This window comes from Zea mays, chromosome 2, assembly GCF_902167145.1.
Source record: "Zea mays cultivar B73 chromosome 2, Zm-B73-REFERENCE-NAM-5.0, whole genome shotgun sequence".
Taxonomy (NCBI): domain Eukaryota; kingdom Viridiplantae; phylum Streptophyta; class Magnoliopsida; order Poales; family Poaceae; genus Zea; species Zea mays.
This window is the reverse complement of record NC_050097.1, coordinates 114,336,600-114,351,212: the sequence shown is the minus strand read 5'-3', so window position 1 is coordinate 114,351,212 and position 14,613 is coordinate 114,336,600. Positions and strand designations below refer to the sequence as shown.

Below are 14,613 nucleotides of genomic sequence, written 5' to 3'. Positions count from 1 at the left end.
AAAGTGTCTTAAATAAACATAATTTAAGAGAGGTTATTGGATAAAATGACTTAAACAAATATCTTTTTTGGACGGTTATAAACTAACAACGTCTTATGTAATATCTTTTTAAGACGGTTTGCAACCATCTTAAATGTGGGACATCTTTTGCGACTCCATCAAATTTGGACACTTGAGAAACGTCTTAATAAGTGAAAATTAACCGTCTCATATAATAGGATCTGTAGTAGTGATTGTGAAACCTGAAGATTTTGATGTTATGAAGAGGCTTAGATATATTGATGATAAAAACAAGGTTCGCCTTTGAAAGTAGCCTAGAGATGGGTGAATAGGCGTAATCTGAAATTTACAACTTAAAAGACAACTACAAGCCGGCGTTAGCGTTAGAACTTAAACCAAGTCCGGGAGAGAGGGGGAAACAAATCAAGAGTGAATCAAGCGGATGAACACAGTGATTTGTTTTACCGAGTTCGGTTCTAAAGAACCTAGTCCCCGTTGAGGTGGTCACAAAGATCGGGTCTCTTTCAACCCTTTCCCTCTCTCAAACAGTCACTTAGACCGAGTGAGCACTACTACAAATCGTGTTATATGAGACGGTTAATTTTTAGTTATTAAGACGTTTATGATGTGTCCAAATTTGATGGAGTCGCAAAAGATGTTCCGTTTTTAAGATGGTTATAAACCGTCTTAAAAGATATTAAATAAGACATTTTTAAATTTATAATCGTCTAAAAAAGGAATTTGTTACGTCATTTTGTCCAATAAACCGTCTTACATTAGGTTTTGTTTAAGACACTTCTTCGAAAGAACTGTCGAAAATACGAACATTATAAGTCACAAAGTATTTTTCAAACTGACTAGAATAGCCTATAATAATAGACACTCGCAACAGAAAAACCATCTTATTTAGGAGACTGATATTGGACGTTTTAAAAACCGTCTTATTTAGGAGACTGATATTAAACGTTTTGATTTGAAACGACTTACTTGGCAGTATATTCTTAAATTACCACATTATAATAATTTAAAAGAGAAAAATACATACACATATATTTAATAACACTATAATTAATATAATATAGATAAATAACATTCAATGTCTCATAAATAAGCATTGTCAAATAACTCATACATAAGTGTACTCTAAATTTAAAGTTGCTCATCAACTGTTTATGCTAACATTGAGCCTAACTAAGTATATAACTTGATACATATGTAGAAACTCCGACGGTTCAATATAAATAAGTGTACTCTACATAAGTGTACTCTAAATTGAGCCTAACTAAGTATATAACTTGACGTCAATGCTCTCATTATGGTTTTCATCAGATACATATGATCTTTCTGAAAGGGGAACTATTCCATCTCGGCCATGGAAAAGCTTGAATGCTGACTCAAAGCCTGACCCTTCCTCAAAAATTGGACCCTTGCCTCCTTAAGAGAGGGAAAAGGTTGTAGCTCCATTGATATTCCTCAGGAATGGGCATCTCTCGACATCTGGGTGTCCAAAAAGGTTCTGCAGTGATACTGATTCACTGAGAAAGCTGCCAAAAAACATTTCCATCCTGGCAACAGCAAAATCAGATGCACATTAGCAAGTAATGACATAGCAGGATGTATTTGATCTTGGATGACGAACATCAACACATATATACATATTGTTGGGGACTTGTTCTCAAATGCTATGAATTAAGAACAAGGCAACATAAAATATTAAATATTAATGCCCCTCGTCCGCGGAAGCATTATCTCCCCAAGGATTTAATGAGCTTCGGACGAAGGCCATAAACAAAATATCACGAAGGTCATACCTTCGTGATCAGACTTGAAAAACAATATGAAGTAAAATGTAAAATATAAGGCATTATAGAAAGACATGCCGAAAATGGATAACAATATTCACATATATTTTATTATGTGAACCTAAATATTGAAACATAATATTTAGGTACATTTATACCTTCGTCTTAGCAGAAAGCAATAATTCCAGCGTAATGTGCCAGTGATTACAAGATTGCGTGAACAGTACAGAGGTACTGTTCACCTATTTATAGACACAGGGCGTAGCCTGTGAGGAATTACAATTATATCCCTCATAAGGGATTACAACGGTGACTCAAACATTTATGGACTAAAAGGTCATTCTACTTTTATGTCGGTTTGTAAATCCCGAAGCTTCATGAAGAGGAACCTTCGGTCATCTCATACTAACAGCTTCAGCCGAAAACTGCTTCTTCCTACAAGACCTTCGGCGACGAAGCATAGTCCCAACAGTAGCCCCTTTCGCGGTGCTAGATCGTTTTTCGTAACGAGCTTGATCCGTGAAAAAAGTCTCCTAAGCTTCAGGAAGCCGAAGGTCCAAAAAACACCTTCCCTGAGCTCGTTGTCGAGAAACGATTCAGTTTCCCAGCGCATAGCGGTCCCACCTTGCAGAGTTACTGTTTGGTCTCTGCGGTCCACCGCGCAGCGAGTGCAAGCGGCTGTCCGCCTAGTGTAAAAATCCTGGCGCTTCGCCTTCTTACGTGCAGTACTATATAAACAGACGAGTAGGTGTGAAGTTACCACAGCATTCATTGCTATTTGCACTGTTTTGCTGCCAAAATTTTTAACCATAGCCGAAGCTTGACTCTCGGAATCAAACGAAGCTCCAGCTTGAAGCCTGCTTCGTCAGAAGAAAAAACTTCGGAAGAAAAAGTATTTAAATCCCACAAATTCAGAATTAAATGGCCAGAGTGCGTTCTACCGCTAGGGTTGAGCGTGAGGGAGGCGAAGCTGAAGGTTCGGAGACTATTCCCATCTCCGAAGCGATGCAACGATCCGGGCTGGTAACTTCGGAAAAAATCCCCAGTGCTGATGCAGAACAAGCAGAACAAACAACTGCCGAAGCAGAAGAAGAAAACATTGAGGAAACTGATCCCGAAGATGATTATCGTATTGCCATGCCAAGTAAACCCAGCCACTTGGACTTCGGAAAGTCTACTGTTTCAAAGGCTGATCTCTCCAAGATGGTGAAGTCGGGTTATTTCAGTGAAAGTCAGAAGAAGCTACTACGCTTCGGGGGGGAAGAAACTACCCCAAAGCCGGAGAAGGATGAAATAGTCATTTTCAAGAGCTTTCTAAAGGCTGGATTAAGATTTCCCCTACATGGGATTATTGCAGAGGTACTGAAGAGGTTTGGTATCTACTTTCATTAGTTGACTCCTAACGCTATCGTTAGGCTTAGTGTTTATATCTGGGCCCTCCGAAGCCAAGCGGTGGAGCCGTTTGCAGACAGCTTTTGTCGAGTTCACGAGCTGCACTATCAGACGAAGGCTAGAAAAGATGGATTGCATGACAATTTTGGTTGCTATAATTTTGCTTATCGGAAAACCACAAAGTTTCTTGTAATCAGCTACCGAAGCAAATGGGCAGCATGCTGGAAGTCGGAGTGGTTCTATGTCAAGGTTGATGACGACAAGGAGAAGCTTGTGCAAAGTCCACTTGAACTAATCTTCGGAGAAACCCGACCTCGTTGCAACATGACACCAGAAGGTCCAACCCAACAAGCGTTGGATGAATTCAGAATTATTGCAGAACATATCAGTACAAGAGACCTGGTTCAGGAGTTTTTGGCTTTCAGAGTTTTTCCTAGTTTAAAAGAATGGGAAATGCCGAAGCTAGAGGGGGAGAAGAAAGAAGGGGAACTTGTGCGGTTACCTTACTATTACAAGTTTAAGAAATACTTTAAAACACCTTGCCAAGAGTGGTTGGAAACAATTGAAATAATGTGCAATGAAATACTTGGCAATTACTCCAAAAAAGAAGATCAGTTGATGACTGCGGCCTTCGGCACCCGTCCGAAGTGAAGACTGAATCGAGTGCTGGACGCCTTGGGTTTTGAATACCCTGACTACGAAAATCTGAATAAAGGTGTCGGAGGCCGGAAAAGGAAAAGGATAACCGAAGCCTTAAATGAAGATGAGAAAGAACCATCAAAGAAGAAAATTCTGAAGAAGAGGAAAGCGTCTTCTCCGAAGCAAAAAGTATCCGACGAAGAAGAAACTCCCGCATCACACTCTGCCACTGACGTGGAGAAAATTTTGAAGGTAATGACTGAATCCCTGCCTGCGAAGCTAAGTCCATTGGGGCCTCAACTGACAAAGTTTTTTCAGAAGGAAAAGGAGCCCGAAAAAACGAAGAAAACGACTAAAGCAAAGAGACAAAGAATCATCGCTGTGACAGAGGTCATTGACAAGACACCACCGAGAGCTTCAGCTCAGAAGATACCAGCGGCTGAGGGAATAACAAATATTGAAATCACACCTTCGGAGGTCGCGGTTGCCGAAGCTACCTCAATTGAAGATTTGAACTTGGAAAGCACAATCGAACACATCGACAAAATGCTGCTAGACATGGCCACAAAAGAAGCTACTACTGCCGCCGAAGAGGCCGTGGCCGCAGTGTCGGGGAAAGAAAAGGAAATTGCTGACGAAGCTTCAGAGGACGAGGCCTTCATGTTTCAAAATTTAGTTGGAGAAAAATTGTCTAAAACCGAAATAGAAGAGCTTAAAGAGTATGCCAAATCTTGCGGATATAAACCAGGAGCACTCCTCTTCGGAGGTATTGATGATGAAAGATTAGACTGTATCCGGGATCAAACTGGAGCTAAGGTTATCGGTACTCTGTCAAAGAGTATCGGCTTTCCGAAGCTAGAAACGGACATTAGCCGCTACCGACGACAACATATCGTTGGTAGTTTATTTTATTCCAATTTCAAGGTGAACTACTTTTCCCTTGACTTTTATTGTTTTTAATAATGAAGACATGTCTGACGAAGGTTGTTTTCGTGCAGAGTATGCTGTTGAGCAAAGCTTTGAAAATGCAGCAAGATCTGGAAGACAAGAAACACGAGGTTATAATTGAAAATTTAGAAGGCAAAATAAAAGAGCAATCAGCTACTATTGAAAATAAGAACTTCGAGCTTCAAGCAACTGAAGGCTTATTGGCGGAAGTCGAAGCTAAAATAACAGAACTGAACACGAAGCTTCTCTGCCAATCTGAACAGTTTGAACAAGAAAAGCAAGAACTTAATGCAAAACTTGAAGCCGAAGTCCAACAAAATTCAGATTTGAAAAAACTATTGGCGGGCCTTCAAGACAAATGTTTGGAATTTAGCAACAAATGTATTCAACGACTGAGAAAAATTTTCCACTCAGTTGGAGCTAGCAGTGAGAAATTCACCCCGTCAGCTGAAGATTTACCAAAGACCTTCGAACATATTGAGGGTGAAATTGATGAGCTTGACGAAGTTATAGCCGGGCACGGTGACTTCTGCGCCTGGGTAGCTTCTCGAGGCACTGCTGCAGCTTTCCTAAAAGCTGGCTGCGATCATGGAAAAATTGTCAATAGGCCCAATTTCACTTTATCACCATCAATTCTAGATGACATTCCTGATCTCGCCCGAAGCATTTCTAATAGATTTGTAAAGATGATATGGACAAAAGGCGGGCGAGAAAAGGCTGGAGACGAAGCTCGGAGTCATCTTGAACCAGTAAGAAATCATACCTTGTGCTTACCTCTTCCTTCAAGCTCGATTTTGACTTACAACAACTTAATTCATGTAGGATGACGAAGCCGAGGCCGATGGTTAAAGAGAATGACGCCGAAGCTGAGGTCCCTTGAAGATTAAATAGGAGTAGACTGTAGACAGACTCAAGAAACTTTTGAGATAACTTTTGTAAATGTGACTAAACTTGTCTTTAATGAATTCTGTTCATACCTTGTAATATGCTCTTACCCTTCCATTAATGTATGAGAGGTGCTTTGATGTGGACGAAATTATCTTTTTGAGCCGAAAGCGAAAAAACACCTTCCCTTCTTTTCGTACACAGCGAAGCATAAAAAACAACATTTCCCTTTCTTCCGAAGCTCTTCTTTTCGTACACGAAGAAGTACAAAAGACAATTTTTTCTTTTTGCCGAAGCAACCACTTATGCTATGATGATGGTTATCCTACATATGCCTGGATGAATGTTTATGAATGCAAATGCTATGATGTAATGTGATGTGCAAATAAATGTCCAAACACATATCCGAAGCCATAATCACAGCCATTATTTCCTTAGAAACAATCACATATCAGCGCTGACTTTTCGCTGTAAGCTCTGCATTCCCTTAGGAACGACTTTGGAGCTTCTTCGCCTTTTACTTTCGGCGGAATCAGCGTTGACTTTTCGCTGTAAGCTCTGCATTCCCTTAGGAACGACTTTGGAGCTTCTTCGCCTTTTACTTTCGGCGGAATCAGCGTTGACTTTTCGCTGTAAGCTCTGCATTCCCTTAGGAACGACTTTGGAGCTTCTTCGCCTTTTACTTTTCGGCACTCGATGGTGCGTTCTCAGCTTTTACATTTACATCCTTGGGGGATTTTGCTCTTATAGAACTAAAAAAGGAAATTACATATGATGGTCCCATTAAAAACCTTTCTCCCCCTTCAGAAAGGAAAAGGGTGCCATGAAAAAGAAAAAATATAAAAAATTACATCAAGTTACACATAATATCGCCGAAGCTCATCCGCATTCCAAGATCTAGGAATGTCGTTGTCGTCCATATCCTTCAATCTATATGAACCGGGTCTTGACGAAGATGCTACCAAAAAAGGTCCCTCCCATTTCAACTGCAACTTGCCCACTGTATCTGGGTTAGCCACTCGCCGAAGCACCAAATGTCCTGGCTCAATATTCTTTAGCCGAACCTTTCTATCACGCCATTTGATTGTTTTGGCTTGATACTTATTGATGTTCTCCACAGCTTGAAGCCTGATCCCTTCTATAGCATCTTTTTCCACAGAATAAACAGCTTTAGAATCTGATTCTGCCGAAGCTACTACTCTTATTGATCCAGTTTTGGCTTCCTCCGGAGTTATTGCTTCGTCACCAAACAATAGTTTGAATGGAGTAAAGCCTGTTGACCTTGATATTGTTGTGTTGTGGCTCCATACCACTTTGATTAATTGATTTGGCCACTTTCCCCTGGGTTGATTGAAGATTAACTTCATTATTCCTGTCATTATAATGCCATTGGCTCTTTCAACGAGTCCGTTTGACTCCGGATGCCTGACTGATGCAAAATGGATCTTCGTACCAATTTGATCACAGAAATCTCTGAAAGCTTCGGAGTCGAACTGTGTTCCATTATCTACAGTGATGGCCTTTGGTACCCCGAAACGACAAACAATATTCTGCCAGAAAAACTTTTGAATGGTGGCCGAAGTTATTGTGGCTAAAGGCTTGGCCTCAATCCATTTAGAAAAATATTCCACAGCCACTACAACATATCTTAAGTTCCCTTGGGCCGGTGGTAACGGACCTAACAAGTCAAGGCCCCACCTTTGCAATGGCCAGATGGGTTGTATGAGCTGGGTTAAGGACGAAGGTTGTTTTTGATCTCTTGCACATTTCTGACAACCTTCGCACTTTTGAACTAATTCCGCTGCATCCGAAGCTGCCTTCGGCCAATAAAACCCTTGGCGGAAAACTTTTCCAAGTAACGGCCTAGATCCAATGTGAGATCCACACAGGCCTGCATGTATTTCTTTCATCAATTCTATGCCTTCGGTTCTAGATAAACACTTGAGTAGTGGAGCACAAACTCCATGCTTGTACAACTCCCCTTCTATCATGACATATGGACGAGCTCTTGCCTCTATCCTCCTGTTATAAGTTTCGTCATCTGAAAGGAATTTACCCTGAAGGTAAGAGATGATCTCAGTTCTCCAGTCTTCGCTATAAACAGGAGATATATTGAGGATTGCTCTTTCAAGAAGTTCCACTGAAGGTGCTTTTATTGTTTCGAAGAACACATCCGAAGGTAAGGGCAGCCCCTGTGCTGCTGACTTAGCTAGCAAATCAGCATGCTCATTTTGTCCTCGAGGGATATTTTTGACAGAAAATCCTTCGAAGGAAGCTTCGACTTTTCGGACCGTGTCTAGATATTTTTCAAGCTTCGGATCCTTAGCCTTGCAAATCTTGTCGATATGACCCGAAACAACCTGGGAATCAGTTTTAAGAATGGCCCTTCTGATTCCCATTGCTTTTAACTTCCGAAGACCCAAAAGCAGGGCTTCGTACTCAGTAATATTGTTTGTACAACTAAAATCGAGTCTTGCCGCATAACAAGTTTTAACTTTGGATGGTGAGACCAACACAGCGGCTGCTCCTGCTCCGAAGGTTCCCCAAGACCCATCGCAAAACACTGTCCATACTTCGGCATCTTTATTTGTTTCTTCATCCTGAGCCCCTGGCGTCCAATCGGCGATAAAATCTGCCAACGCTTGAGACTGGATCGAAGATCTATGCACATAATCAATGCAAAATTCATTGAGCTCTGCAGCCCATTTTCCAACCCGCCCAGTAGCTTCTCTATTTCTCATAATATCCTTCAACGGCTGCGAAGAAGGAACAACAATATTGTATGCTTGAAAGTAATGCCGAAGCTTCCTGGATGCCATCAAAACAGCATATAACACCTTCTCCAATTCTGTATAGTTTTTCTTTGATATACTAAGAACTTCATATACAAAATACACTAGGACCTGCTTCTTGACTTGGCCATCAAGCTTCTCCTGAACAAGTGCTGCACTTACCGCTGAGTGCGAAGCTGCCACATATAATAACAAAGGAGCCCCTGGCGTTGGTGGAGTTAATGTTGTTAAATCTATCAAATATTGCTTCAGTTCCTCGAAGGATTTTTGTTGGCTTGGTCCCCATTGAAAGACTTCGGCTGATTTCAGCACTTCGAAGAATGTTAAATTTCTTTCTGCTGATCTGGATATAAATCTATTAAGAGATGCCAGCCTCCCTGTCAATCTTTGGGCCCCCTTTTTTGTAGTTGGTGGCTCCATTCGAAGTATAGCTTCAATTTTACTTGGATTAGCTTCAATTCCCTTTGTTGAAACCAAGCATCCAAGAAATTTCCCCTTCTTTACTCCGAAGACACATTTTTCTGGATTCATCTTTAGGCCAGCTTGTCTAAAACTGGCGAAGGTCTCCTGCAAATCAGCAATGTGATTTTCCTGTTTCGTGCTTTTTACAATGATGTCATCAACATAAGTTAGCACATTTCTGCCTATCTGAGACTGGAGAACCTTCACAGTCATTCTGCTGAAACTTCCTCCAGCGTTCTTGAGCCCCTCAGGCATCCGAAGGTAACAATATGTTCCACTAGGGGTTATGAAACTGGTCTTTGGCTCATCCTCCTTCTTCATCCAAATTTGATGATAGCCTGAATAACAATCGAGAAGACTCATAAGCTCTGACGAAGCTGCTGCATCAACTAAGGAGTCTATCCTTGGCAAAGGGAATTCGTCCTTCGGACAGGCCTTGTTGAGATCTGTAAATGATACACATTCGCCATTTGCCATTGGCCTTTTTTACCATAACAGTGTTAGCTAGCCATTCTGGGTACTTTACTTCTCTGATAACTCCTGCACTGAGGAGTCTTTTGACTTCATTACGAGCACCTTCGGCCTTGTCATCAGACATTTTCCGAAGCCTCTGCTTTCTGGGTCTGAAGGATGGGTCAACATTGAGCGAGTGTTCAATAACATCCCTGTTAACTCCGCAAAGATCATTGGCTGACCATGCAAAAACATCTTTGTTGTTGAACAAAAACCTTATCAAGGTTTTCTCCTGTTCTTCGGATAATTGAGAGCCCAACAGCACCCTCTGCTCTGCTATGTCCTCACATAAGAGCATGGGCTTCGGCTGATCTGCTGAAGCTGCTTTCTCCCTTCTGAATTTGTACTGTTCACAAGCTTCAGCTCCATCTATGTTATGGATTGCTTTTGAGTCAGTCCAGTTTCCCTCAGCCCTTCTGGCAGCTTCCTGACTCCCATGAATAGCAATGGGTCCTTGATTCGAAGGTATCTTCATGCAAAGGTAAGCAGGATGAAGAATTGCTTCGAAAGCATTGAGGGTGCCACGACCAATAATTGCATTGTAAGGGTATTCCATGTCAACAATGTCAAACACAACTTGCTCAGTTCTGGTGTTGTTGATGAATCCGAAGGTCACTGGCATGGTGATCTTGCCCAGTGCTACAATCTGTTTTCCTCCGAAGCCACAGAGAGGGTGTGTAGCATCATGAATCTTATCTTCTGGCTCTTGCATTTGCCTGAAGGCCTTAGCAAATATGATATCAGCTGCACTGCCTGTATCAACCAAGACATTGTGGACCAGAAACCCTTTGATAACGCAAGAAATAACCATAGCATCGTTATGAGGAAAATCCTTGAGCTGAAGGTCCTCCTGGGAGAAGGTGATTGGTATGTGGGACCACCTTGACTTGATGAAGGGTCCTTGCACTCCAACATGTTGTACCCTTCTCTGCGCCTCTTTCTTTTGCTTTTTGTTGGCTGGTTCTGAGCACGAACCACCTGTTATCGGGAGCACCAGCTTCGGAGCCGAAGCAGCTCCAGCTCGATCGTTGAACGAAGCCATCAGCTCAAAAAAGTGGAAGTGAGTTCACCGGAGGTGGGCGCCAATGTTGGGGACTTGTTCTCAAATGCTATGAATTAAGAACAAGGCAACATAAAATATTAAATATTAATGCCCCTCGTCCGCGGAAGCATTATCTCCCCAAGGATTTAATGAGCTTCGGACGAAGGCCATAAACAAAATATCACGAAGGTCATACCTTCATGATCAGACTTGAAAAACAATATGAAGTAAAATGTAAAATATAAGGCATTATAGAAAGACATGCCGAAAATGGATAACAATATTCACATATATTTTATTATGTGAACCTAAATATTGAAACATAATATTTAGGTACATTTATACCTTCGTCTTAGCAGAAAGCAATAATTCCAGCGTAATGTGCCAGTGATTACAAGATTGCGTGAACAGTACAGAGGTACTGTTCACCTATTTATAGACACAGGGCGTAGCCTGTGAGGAATTACAATTATATCCCTCATAAGGGATTACAACGGTGACTCAAACATTTATGGACTAAAAGGTCATTCTACTTTTATGTCGGTTTGTAAATCCCGAAGCTTCATGAAGAGGAACCTTCGATCATCTCATACTAACAGCTTCAGCCGAAAACTGCTTCTTCCTACAAGACCTTCGGCGACGAAGCATAGTCCCAACACATATCAGTGATGCACTGATACTACAAATAGTTGAATGCCTCAAAGAAACATAGAGAGCCAGGAAGAAAACATGCATGATTAAACATAACCATTTTGTCACCTGATAATTGACTCATACATCACCTTACTGTCTGGTGTCTGCTGGCCTGCTGTAAATAGAACATGCTCTGCCTAGCTGAAAATAGAAGAGACATGGTACAGTTTAAAGCCGTCACATAGCATGTGATCTTCTCATTGCGCCGGATCCCAAACGACCTCATAGTGTACCTTGCTGCAATGTCACAACATGGTTGCTATGACCATCATAAATCCAGGACCACACTACACATTGATAACGTCAGGTATAAGAAAATTGCCCTTGGAGAATACCGGTGACTGGCCGCTCAGCTGCTCCAGTACCTAATTAACAACAAACAGAGGTTAGAGCAACAGTTCAGTGTGAACAATATCAATAGGCGACAAAGAAAAGCCTCATTTTAGCCCTAAGAAATAAAAGCAAAATTGGGACCATTGATCAGTCTCTAATTGAAATTATGGGAACAATAACTAACCACAGCTGATGTTGAAAACAATCATATTACTACTTAGCATTTGGATGGCACAATTTAAGTGGTGTCAACAACACAGGAGATTGGACGGCTTGAGGAGCTGAGATTAGGCTGCAGTGTAGAACTAATTCTCATCAAAAATGGAAGTGGACTACTGGAGCACAACTAGATGCGACTCAAACACATTTGCTCTAGGTCACACGAGCGCGGAACGAACTGAAAGAAACAGCAGGTAGAACCTACAGAGAAGTATTCTGGGGAATGGGCATATATACCTTGGCGGTGCGGGTGAGGCGATCACCGCTCTCGCCGATGGAGATGTTGAGCATGAGCTTCTAGACCTTCATCTCCTGCATCGGGTTCGACTGCTTCTTCTCCGACGCCTGAAATCGCAGGCACCACCATGACACATCGTCAGAATCGCACACGCGCGTGGAACGAATGATTCGGTGGGCAAAAAAAACAGAGCTGAATGGAATCAACATTATCAACACTAATAACAGGTTTAAAGACTGAAGTAATTTCCATCAATTCAATCTCTAAATACTTCCCCTTAGTACAAAATAAGGTGAAATGGTGGAACCAAATGTTCCTCTTTTTAGTTCTGACTTTACAATATACTTGCTCAATGGAGTTCACATATTGATGAATGATAATTGTAGGCAGAGAGAGTCAATTATGCGCTCAGAAAATAGTGCAACAGAAGGCAAGTTGTCTGCTGAGAAATTAGTTAGCTTTAAGTAGCATCAGATTTCAACTAAAAAGCACAAAAAAAGGAGCACAACCACAAGCACATTGTCATCTTGTAGACAAAATGTTCTGCTGTCTATAGTTTTCTCACTCTAAACAATAAGTAAGATGGTTTGCTACTCCAATTATGAGTATGCTATATCTATATGTATTGCATACTGCTATAACAATTAACAAAGCATCGAATGGAGATCACCTCATCGGCCCTCTCAAACGACGCCCCCACCTCGTCGGGCACCACAATCTGGGTACTGCATGGAATTCCAATTGCAGAGTAATGAGTATGGCATGGGCATTAAGGCTCACTTGTGCAGTGGTTATAAATGTAAGGTTTACACTGACATTTGTATAAGGTGGAAGAGGAGTTGACGTTGCAGGATCTCATTCCGTGGTGGCTTCTGCGGTAGCGTCCTCTGCTAGTGCAGATGTTTGTGTGGCAGCAAATTGAGTCGCTGTTGCTAGTGCTGGTTGGCTTTTAGCATCGCCAGGTAAAGGTAGTAGAGCCTGCCCGATTTCCTGTAGATGAAATGAAGGAATTTTGTAAACCATAAATTTTTGCCATGAATATTCAAAAACCATTTTCTATGGAAAACAATATTGGCTGGCAAAAAAGTCCAGAAAGAAGTTACTTCAAAATCAATAATTCTCATAGAATTTCATCAGTAACAGTCCCATTGCCACTTCCCGGCAATCTTTTAGTAATTTCACAGGAAATGGATGTGCAGTGTCTAGGAGCACTGCCAATTAATAATACCACATATAGGAAAACAATTCATGGAAAGATTACAGATTATTGTGGGAAATGTTCAATACCATATAAAGGCCATTTTAATTACACAATATACATATTACTCTGTACCAATAGGAATAAGAGCATCTCCAAGAGCTCCCTAGAAAATAACTCCTCAAAATCAGTTTTAAGGGGCATCTAAAAAATTAGTGAGGGTAGATTTTAATCCTTTCTCCAAACTATTCAAATATCAAGTACACAAAGCTCAGCAAGGTCCCTTCACATCAAACTATTCAGAAATTGCAGCCAAAGGGCCAACAACAAATAGTCATGAGCTAATTATTGCCAAGACCCACTTCTAACTAATTTATATTTGGAAAAGGAACATAAGTGGTCAAAAGTTATTTCATGAAAGCCCCTCCTTGTCCTGCTGAGCAAGAAATGCTTTTCACAATGTATGCTAAAACAACACATAAACCCAGCATAATTATTACGATAATTTAGAGGAAAACATCCTTTCCTAAGGTCATGATGGAGCAAGACATCAGCAACATGGAATTGGAGATCACACCGCACAACACCTGCTAACCACAATAGCATCATCGACACATACAGCTAACAATCTCTTCAACTCGATAACTGAGCGAATTAACTAGAACACGAATTACCTTACCAACATAAAATAGAACTCGGATTTCGCAAGACCAACCACGATCACCGGTTCGTCCTTTTCACCGAACAACTAGTGATCATCGCTCTAGGTCTTGGCTTCTCTTACCCTCAGATCCTAGAAATTTGTCTCCTCCACACATCGCGATTAGCCAACCCGTTCATCGAACCAACTAACAAAATAATAAATCAGCTCACTACATCACAATCCGACTCGAAACCTGCGTAAATGGCGACGATTTCTGATTCATACCTTTCGTCGAGCACATCGAGGGCGCGACACGAAAGGGTTCCATGGTTGTTGCTGCTCCATGGCCTAGGGCGAGGTTGGCGTGCGGTTGTGGTTGGGGGCGAGCTGAGGGAGCTCGACAAGGGCGAAGGAGGAAGGGCTGGGCTGAGCGCGGCTGGGGAAGGAGAGCAGGGACTGCGCGGTTTGGCGAGGTCGCGGCCTGGGCGAGCAGGGACACGCGCGACCTGGGCGAGCGCGCCAAGGAAGGAGATGGGGAAAAAGCAGGGGCGTCGGTGCTGGGGGCGGCCAGCAGGAAGGCGAGCTCCAGAGAGTTTGCGCCTGCTAAGGGCTTGTTCGGTTCTACCCCAATCCATATGGATTGAGCGGGATTGAGGGGGTTTTAATTCCTAGCAAGTCAAAATTCCTCCCAATCCGTATCAATCCCTTGCAATCCATATGGATTGAAAATAACCGAACAAGCCCTAAAGGATGTGAGAGCCTGAGCGTCGGTGGCTTGAGAGAAGCACCAGGAGATGGACGTTTCCAGGGATTG

The 14,613-nt window shown here is 41.9% G+C and overlaps 2 long non-coding RNA genes across 4 annotated transcripts; both read right to left on the bottom strand.

Moving 5' to 3' along the window:
* Positions 1 to 1,089: 1,089 nt before the first annotated feature.
* Positions 1,090 to 11,793, bottom strand: LOC109939370 (uncharacterized). Of its 2 annotated transcripts, none has more exons than XR_002267246.1 (3): positions 11,504 to 11,793; positions 11,235 to 11,405; positions 1,090 to 1,565 (listed from the first exon to the last, which is right to left on the bottom strand). It is a non-coding gene; the product is annotated as an uncharacterized lncRNA (long non-coding RNA). The 2 variants fall into 2 exon arrangements; XR_002267247.1 differs by having other exon boundaries at positions 11,258 to 11,405.
* A 164-nt stretch (positions 11,794 to 11,957) lies between these two features.
* On the bottom strand, positions 11,958 to 14,408 carry LOC103648864 (uncharacterized). Of its 2 annotated transcripts, none has more exons than XR_562489.3 (5): positions 14,085 to 14,408; positions 13,831 to 14,004; positions 12,775 to 13,743; positions 12,629 to 12,683; positions 11,958 to 12,065 (listed from the first exon to the last, which is right to left on the bottom strand). It is a non-coding gene; the product is annotated as an uncharacterized lncRNA (long non-coding RNA). The 2 variants fall into 2 exon arrangements; XR_562490.4 differs by having other exon boundaries at positions 11,972 to 12,065; positions 13,836 to 14,004; positions 14,085 to 14,369.
* Between the last annotated feature and the right edge of the window lie 205 nt (positions 14,409 to 14,613).